This window comes from Oncorhynchus mykiss, chromosome 10 (genome assembly GCF_013265735.2).
Source record: "Oncorhynchus mykiss isolate Arlee chromosome 10, USDA_OmykA_1.1, whole genome shotgun sequence".
Taxonomy (NCBI): Eukaryota; Metazoa; Chordata; class Actinopteri; order Salmoniformes; family Salmonidae; genus Oncorhynchus; species Oncorhynchus mykiss.
The window spans coordinates 86458508-86466007 of record NC_048574.1 but is presented as its reverse complement, the minus strand read 5'-3'; the positions used below and the strand labels follow the sequence as shown (position 1 = coordinate 86466007).

At 44.6% G+C, this 7500-nt stretch overlaps 1 protein-coding gene across 1 annotated transcript in view; it reads left to right on the top strand.

Annotated features, from left to right (window-relative positions):
* The window catches only part of LOC118936869 (paired box protein Pax-5-like), a 124795-nt gene that overhangs the window by 115164 nt on the left and 2131 nt on the right, over window positions 1-7500 (top strand). The window lies entirely within an intron of this gene.

Genomic DNA, 7500 nt, shown 5'->3' with positions numbered 1-7500 from the left:
GTCCTTTATAAACCTGTAGGAGACTCAGCTCTTTAGTCCTTTATAAACCTGTAGGAGACCCAACTCTTTAGTCCTTTATAAACCTGTAGGAGACCCAACTCTTTAGTCCTTTATAAACCTGTAGGAGACTCAGCTCATTAGTCCTTTATAAACCTGTAGGAGACTCAGCTCTTTAGTCCATATACACCTGTAGGAGACTCAGCTCTTTAGTCCTTTATAAACCTGTAGGAGACTCAGCTCTTTAGTCCTTTATAAACCTGTAGGAGACCCAGCTCTTTAGTCCTTTATAAACCTGTAGGAGACCCAGCTCTTTAGTCCATATAAACCTGTAGGAGACTCAGCTCTTTAGTCCTTTATAAACCTGTAGGAGACCCAGCTCTTTAGTCCTTTATAAACCTGTAGGAGACTCAGCTCTTTAGTCCTTTATAAACCTGTAGGAGACCCAACTCTTTAGTCCTTTATAAACCTGTAGGAGACCCAGCTCTTTAGTCTATATAAACCTGTAGGAGACTCAGCTCTTTAGTCCTTTATAAACCTGTAGGAGACTCAGCTCTTTAGTCCTTTATAAACCTGTAGGAGACCCAACTCTTTAGTCCTTTATAAACCTGTAGGAGACCCAACTCTTTAGTCCTTTATAAACCTGTAGGAGACTCAGCTCATTAGTCCTTTATAAACCTGTAGGAGACTCAGCTCTTTAGTCCATATACACCTGTAGGAGACTCAGCTCTTTAGTCCTTTATAAACCTGTAGGAGACTCAGCTCTTTAGTCCATATACACCTGTAGGAGACTCAGCTCTTTAGTCCTTTATAAACCTGTAGGAGACCCAGCTCTTTAGTCCTTTATAAACCTGTAGGAGACTCAGCTCTTTAGTCCATATAAACCTGTAGGAGACTCAGCTCTTTAGTCCATATAAACCTGTAGGAGACTCAGCTCTTTAGTCCATATAAACCTGTAGGAGACTCAGCTCTTTAGTCCTTTATAAACCTGTAGGAGACCCAGCTCTTTAGTCCTTTATAAACCTGTAGGAGACCCAGCTCTTTAGTCCTTTATAAACCTGTAGGAGACCCAGCTCTTTAGTCCTTTATAAACCTGTAGGAGACCCAGCTCTTTAGTCCTTTATAAACCTGTAGGAGACTCAGCTCTTTAGTCCTTTATAAACCTGTAGGAGACCCAGCTCTTTAGTCCTTTATAAACCTGTAGGAGACTCAGCTCTTTAGTCCATATAAACCTGTAGGAGACTCAGCTCTTTAGTCCTTTATAAACCTGTAGGAGACCCAGCTCTTTAGTCCTTTATAAACCTGTAGGAGACCCAGCTCTTTAGTCCTTTATAAACCTGTAGGAGACCCAGCTCTTTAGTCCTTTATAAACCTGTAGGAGACTCAGCTCTTTAGTCCTTTATAAACCTGTAGGAGACTCAGCTCTTTAGTCCTTTATAAACCTGTAGGAGACCCAGCTCTTTAGTCCTTTATAAACCTGTAGGAGACTCAGCTCTTTAGTCCTTTATAAACCTGTAGGAGACCCAACTTTTTAGTCCTTTATAAACCTGTAGGAGACTCAGCTCTTTAGTCCTTTATAAACCTGTAGGAGACCCAGCTCTTTGGTCCTTTATAAACCTGTAGGAGACTCAGCTCTTTAGTCCTTTATAAACCTGTAGGAGACTCAGCTCTTTAGTCCTTTATAAACCTGTAGGAGACCCAGCTCTTTAGTCCTTTATAAACCTGTAGGAGACCCAGCTCTTTAGTCCTTTATAAACCTGTAGGAGACTCAGCTCTTTAGTCCATATAAACCTGTAGGAGACTCAGCTCTTTAGTCCTTTATAAACCTGTAGGAGACCCAGCTCTTTAGTCCTTTATAAACCTGTAGGAGACCCAGCTCTTTAGTCCTTTATAAACCTGTAGGAGACTCAGCTCTTTAGTCCTTTATAAACCTGTAGGAGACCCAGCTCTTTAGTCCTTTATAAACCTGTAGGAGACCCAACTCTTTAGTCCTTTATAAACCTGTAGGAGACTCAGCTCTTTAGTCCTTTATAAACCTGTAGGAGACCCAACTCTTTAGTCCTTTATAAACCTGTAGGAGACCCAGCTCTTTAGTCTATATAAACCTGTAGGAGACTCAGCTCTTTAGTCCTTTATAAACCTGTAGGAGACTCAGCTCTTTAGTCCTTTATAAACCTGTAGGAGACCCAACTCTTTAGTCCTTTATAAACCTGTAGGAGACCCAACTCTTTAGTCCTTTATAAACCTGTAGGAGACTCAGCTCTTTAGTCCTTTATAAACCTGTAGGAGACTCAGCTCTTTAGTCCATATACACCTGTAGGAGACTCAGCTCTTTAGTCCTTTATAAACCTGTAGGAGACCCAGCTCTTTAGTCCTTTATAAACCTGTAGGAGACTCAGCTCTTTAGTCCATATAAACCTGTAGGAGACTCAGCTCTTTAGTCCTTTATAAACCTGTAGGAGACTCAGCTCTTTAGTCCATATAAACCTGTAGGAGACTCAGCTCTTTAGTCCTTTATAAACCTGTAGGAGACTCAGCTCTTTAGTCCTTTATAAACCTGTAGGAGACTCAGCTCTTTAGTCCATATAAACCTGTAGGAGACTCAGCTCTTTAGTCCTTTATAAACCTGTAGGAGACCCAGCTCTTTAGTCCTTTATAAACCTGTAGGAGACCCAGCTCTTTAGTCCTTTATAAACCTGTAGGAGACCCAGCTCTTTAGTCCTTTATAAACCTGTAGGAGACCCAGCTCTTTAGTCCTTTATAAACCTGTAGGAGACTCAGCTCTTTAGTCCTTTATAAACCTGTAGGAGACCCAGCTCTTTAGTCCTTTATAAACCTGTAGGAGACTCAGCTCTTTAGTCCATATAAACCTGTAGGAGACTCAGCTCTTTAGTCCTTTATAAACCTGTAGGAGACCCAGCTCTTTAGTCCTTTATAAACCTGTAGGAGACCCAGCTCTTTAGTCCTTTATAAACCTGTAGGAGACCCAGCTCTTTAGTCCTTTTTAAACCTGTAGGAGACTCAGCTCTTTAGTCCTTTATAAACCTGTAGGAGACTCAGCTCTTTAGTCCTTTATAAACCTGTAGGAGACCCAGCTCTTTAGTCCTTTATAAACCTGTAGGAGACTCAGCTCTTTAGTCCTTTATAAACCTGTAGGAGACCCAACTCTTTAGTCCTTTATAAACCTGTAGGAGACTCAGCTCTTTAGTCCTTTATAAACCTGTAGGAGACCCAGCTCTTTGGTCCTTTATAAACCTGTAAGAGACTCAGCTCTTTAGTCCATATAAACCTGTAGGAGACTCAGCTCTTTAGTCCTTTATAAACCTGTAGGAGACTCAGCTCTTTATTCCATATAAACCATAATGTTGTTTGTTTACAACATCAGGGCTATTTTCCTAAAGAAGTTAAATCCGCTTTGTGTTTTGTTTTCTTGCCACGATGCTAACTGGTATCAAATAAGACGATTCTATTTCAGCCACACCCATTGGTGACAGGTGTTAAAATCGAGCACAGAGCCATGCAATCTCCATAGACAAACATTGGCAGTAGAATGGCCCGTACTGAAGAGCTCAGTGACTTTCAACGTGGCATCGTCATAGGACGCCACCTTACCAACAAGTCAGTTTGTCAAATTGCTGCCCTACTAGAGCTGCCCCCGGTCAACTGTAAGTGCTGTTATTGTGAAGTGGAAATGTCTAGGAGCAACAACGGCTCAGCCGCGAAGTGGTAAGCCACACAAGCTCACAGAACGGGGCCGCTGAGTGCTGAAGCACCTAGCGGGTAAAAGTAATCTGTCCTCAGTTGCAACCCCTCACTACCGAGTTCCAAACTGCCTCTGGAAGCAACGTCAGCACAATAACTGTTCGTCAGGAGCTTCATGAAATGGGTTTCCATGGCCGAGCAGCTGCACACAAGCCTAAGATCACCATGTGCAATGTCAAGTGTCGGCTGGAGGGGTGTAAAGCTCACCGCCATTGGACTCTGGAGCAGTGGAAACGTGTTCTCTGGAGGGATGAATCACGCTTCAACATCTGGCAGTCCGACGGACGAATCTGGTTTTGGCAGATTCCAGGGGAACGCTACCTGCCCCAATGCATAGTACCAACTGTAAAGTTTGGTGGAGGAGGAATAATGGTCTGGGGGCTGTTTTTCATATTTCGGGCCCTTTAGTCCCAGTGAAGCGAAATCGTAACACTACAGCATTCAATGACATTCTAGATGATTCTGTGCTTCACACTTTGTGGTAACAGTTTGGAGAAGGCCCTTTCCTGTTTCAGCAGGACAATGCCCCCATGCACAAAGCGAGGTCCATAACAGAAATGGTTTGTCGAGATCGGTGTGAAAGAACTTCACTGGACTGCACAGAGCCCTGACCTCAACCCCATCGAACACTTTTTTGGACGAATTGGAACGCCGACTCTCTAATACTGTTCATCAGACAGGAGACTCTCTCTAATACTGTTCATCAGACAGGAGACTCTCTCTAATACTGTTCATCTGACAGGAGACTCTCTCTAATACTGTTCATCAGACAGGAGACTCTCTCTAATACTGTTCATCAGACAGGAGACTGTTCATCAGACAGGAGACTCTCTGTTCATCAGACAGGAGACTCTCTGTTCATCAGACAGGAGACTCTCTGTTCATCAGACAGGAGACTCTCTGTTCATCAGACAGGAGACTCTCTCTAATACTGTTCATCAGACAGGAGACTCTCTCTAATACTGTTCATCAGACAGGAGACTCTCTGTTCATCAGACAGGAGACTCTCTGTTCATCAGACAGGAGACTCTCTGTTCATCAGACAGGAGACTCTCTCTAATACTGTTCATCAGACAGGAGACTCTCTGTTCATCAGACAGGAGACTCTCTGTTCATCAGACAGGAGACTCTCTCTAATACTGTTCATCAGACAGGAGACTCTCTGTTCATCAGACAGGAGACTCTCTGTTCATCAGACAGGAGACTCTCTCTAATACTGTTCATCAGACAGGAGACTCTCTGTTCATCAGACAGGAGACTCTCTGTTCATCAGACAGGAGACTCTCTCTAATACTGTTCATCAGACAGGAGACTCTCTGTTCATCTGACAGGAGACTCTCTGTTCATCAGACAGGAGACTCTCTGTTCATCTGACAGGAGACTCTCTGTTCATCAGACAGGAGGAGACTGTTCATCAGACAGGAGACTCTCTGTTCATCAGACAGGAGACTCTCTCTAATACTGTTCATCAGACAGGAGACTCTCTGTTCATCAGACAGGAGACTCTCTGTTCATCAGACAGGAGACTCTCTCTAATACTGTTCATCAGACAGGAGACTCTCTGTTCATCAGACAGGAGACTCTCTGTTCATCAGACAGGAGACTCTCTCTAATACTGTTCATCAGACAGGAGACTCTCTGTTCATCAGACAGGAGACTCTCTGTTCATCAGACAGGAGACTCTCTGTTCATCAGACAGGAGACTCTCTGTTCATCAGACAGGAGACTCTCTGTTCATCAGACAGGAGACTCTCTCTAATACTGTTCATCAGACAGGAGACTCTCTCTAATACTGTTCATCAGACAGGAGATTCTCTGTTCATCAGACAGGAGACTCTCTGTTCATCAGACAGGAGACTCTCTGTTCATCAGACAGGAGACTCTCTCTAATACTGTTCATCAGACAGGAGACTCTCTCTAATACTGTTCATCAGACAGGAGACTCTCTGTTCATCAGACAGGAGACTCTCTGTTCATCAGACAGGAGACTCTCTCTAATACTGTTCATCAGACAGGAGACTCTCTCTAATACTGTTCATCAGACAGGAGACTCTCTGTTCATCAGACAGGAGACTCTCTAATACTGTTCATCAGACAGGAGACTCTCTCTAATACTGTTCATCAGACAGGAGACTCTCTCTAATACTGTTCATCAGACAGGAGACTCTCTCTAATACTGTTCATCAGACAGGAGACTCTCTGTTCATCAGACAGGAGACTCTCTGTTCATCAGACAGGAGACTCTCTCTAATACTGTTCATCAGACAGGAAACTCTCTCTAATACTGTTCATCAGACAGGAGACTCTCTAATACTGTTCATCATCTCTTCTCTTCACTTCTTTGTCTACTCTATTATAATCCTCATAAAGCAATGCTCTCTCTCTCTAGCGCGCTCTCTCTCTCTCTCTGGGGGGGGTGAATCACTGAGGCAGAACGGACAGAACGGAGGAGAGAGACAGAGGGAGGGAGGGAGGGAGGGAAGGAGGGAGGGCTCAGTGACTGTCAGCTCAGGGAGAAGTATCCCCGGGGAGGAGTAAAGGTTTTGAGGAAAACAAGAAAAGAGAGAGAGAGAGAGAGAGAGAGAGGAGGAGAGGACAGGGAATGTTGTTTTGATGTGAGGGTGGTGGCTGGATTGTGGGGGAAAAAGAAAGAGAGAGATGAGGAGCATGAAAGGAAAAGGTGAGAGACAGGAAGGAAAGGAGAGGAAGGAGAGAGAGATACGCTACTACTGTTCTGTTCCTGTCTGTTCCTGTCTGTTTCTCTCTGTCCCTCTCTGTTCCTCTCTGTTCCTGTCTGTTCCTCTCTGTTCCTGTCTGTTCCTGTCTGTTCCTCTCTGTTCCTGTCTGTTCCTCTCTGTTCCTGTCTGTTCCTCTCTGTTCCTGTCTGTTCCTCTCTGTTCCTCTCTGTTCCTGTCTGTTCCTGTCTGTTCCTGTCTGTTCCTCTCTGTTCCTGTCTGTTCCTCTCTGTTCCTGTCTGTTCCTGTCTGTTCCTGTCTGTTCCTGTCTGTTCCTCTCTGTTCCTCTCTGTTCCTGTCTGTTCCTCTCTGTTCCTGTCTGTTCCTGTCTGTTCCTCTCTGTTCCTGTCTGTTCCTGTCTTATCCTCTCTGTTCCTGTCTGTTACTGTCTGTTACTGTCTGTTCCTGTCTGTTCCTGTCTGTTCCTCTCTGTTCCTGTCTGTTCCTGTCTGTTCCTGTCTGATCCACTCTGTTCCTGTCTGTTCCTCTCTGTTCCTGTCTGTTCCTGTCTGTTCCTGTCTGATCCTCTCTGTTCCTGTCTGTTCCTCTCTGTTCCTGTCTGTTCCTGTCTGTTCCTATCTGTTCCTCTCTGTTCCTCTCTGTTCCTGTCTGTTCCTGTCTGTTCCTCTCTGTTCCTGTCTGTTCCTCTCTGTTCCTGTCTGTTCCTCTCTGTTCCTGTCTGTTCCTGTCTGTTCCTGTCTGTTCCTGTCTGTTCCTCTCTGTTCCTCTCTGTTCCTGTCTGTTCCTGTCTGTTCCTCTCTGTACCTGTCTGTTCCTCTCTGTTCCTGTCTGTTCCTCTCTGTTCCTGTCTGTTCCTGTCTGTTCCTCTCTGTTCCTGTCTGTTCCTGTCTGATCCTCTCTGTTCCTGTCTGTTACTGTCTGTTCCTGTCTGTTCCTCTCTGTTCCTGTCTGTTCCTGTCTGTTCCTGTCTGATCCTCTCTGTTCCTGTCTGTTCCTCTCTGTTCCTGTCTGTTCCTGTCTGTTCCTGTCTGATCCTCTCTGTTCC